This window comes from Austrofundulus limnaeus, unplaced genomic scaffold (assembly GCF_001266775.1).
Source record: "Austrofundulus limnaeus strain Quisiro unplaced genomic scaffold, Austrofundulus_limnaeus-1.0 Scaffold1001, whole genome shotgun sequence".
NCBI classification, from domain to species: Eukaryota; Metazoa; Chordata; class Actinopteri; order Cyprinodontiformes; family Rivulidae; genus Austrofundulus; species Austrofundulus limnaeus.
This window is the reverse complement of record NW_013953403.1, coordinates 55918-56814: the sequence shown is the minus strand read 5'-3', so window position 1 is coordinate 56814 and position 897 is coordinate 55918.

The following is an 897-nucleotide window of genomic DNA, read 5'->3' as shown; positions in this document are numbered from 1 at the left end:
CCCAGACGGAGCTGCGCTCTGAGAGAGCTCACGCATGCGCCGGTTGTAGAACGGTTGTCGTAGCAACTGATCYACTCAGAGCCTTCGTCGCCGTCACGCTCTCTCGGGTGACCCATGGGAGGCTTTGCTCGAAAGGGCTGTGCAGGAGCTCCGGGGAGCCCTGCGCGCCGTTGTTTTGAATGCGGCCCGGGAGGGGGTTGCCTCCGGGGCCGTACGTGAGCATGAGTTAAGGCAGGTTTCAGCGGAGCCAAACACAGCGCTCATCGCACCGCTGTGATTGATGGATTCATGCTGAAACGAGGCAGGGGTGACACGCCCCTGCTTGTGATGTGGCTCATGCTGTCTGTCTTCTCTTGTGTCCGCCGTTCACCAGCGGGGTGAAGAGAAGAGTGTGTGTGTGTGCCACGAGGGGGTGGAACGGGCCATCGAACGTGGAACGGTGGGAGAAGGCGTTTTTGTGTGACTGTGTTTAGCAAGGACCAGAGGCCGGCTAGTTTCAGAACTAGCGGACCTAGCCTTACCCATACACATTTCTCCTGCTTCCAAACCATGATGCAGGACACACACCCGGCCTAAACAGTGCAGGGATTCAAACTGTGTTTAGCAAGGACCAGAGGCCGGCTAGTTTCAGAACTAGCGGACCTAGCCTTGCCCATACACATTTCTCATGCTTCCAAACCATGACACACCCGGCCTGAATAGCACAGAGATTCAAACTCATGCTGGCCTCTGTGCTGAGGTCCCGTCGTGTGTTTGTTTTGAAAAAATTGACGGCCTGGAGAGTGATGTTGTTGGTTGCAGCACCCGACTGTGCCGCACGATGACAGGACCGGTCGGCCTAGCTGCCAAGCTGCTGGTGTACTGCTTGTGACAGAAAAAGGTCGCCCTCTGGCAGAC